Source organism: Austrofundulus limnaeus, unplaced genomic scaffold (genome assembly GCF_001266775.1).
Source record: "Austrofundulus limnaeus strain Quisiro unplaced genomic scaffold, Austrofundulus_limnaeus-1.0 Scaffold7689, whole genome shotgun sequence".
NCBI lineage: Eukaryota > Metazoa > Chordata > Actinopteri > Cyprinodontiformes > Rivulidae > Austrofundulus > Austrofundulus limnaeus.
Genome location: NW_013960091.1, coordinates 1 through 303, shown reverse-complemented (window position 1 = coordinate 303; position 303 = coordinate 1).

Genomic DNA, 303 nt, shown 5'->3' with positions numbered 1-303 from the left:
AAGTAGTACCTGTACTACTACTAATAATAATATTACCCAGTATTATCAATAGTAATACTTCTGGCTCTCTGGAAGTAACCACTGAATGTACACCTACAACTGAATAACTTTTGGAGTTGTCTATTCAAGATGACCACCTCAGCTAACCGACCTTAACAGACATAAAAATTGATACAGCTTTGTTTTTATTACGATGCATTTATGACTGAGTCATCCCCAACACATACTCTGAACACTGGACCATGCAAGATCTGTGTTTAAAATGTCGACTTTATTGTTTGTCAACACAGTCCGCTACAAAGC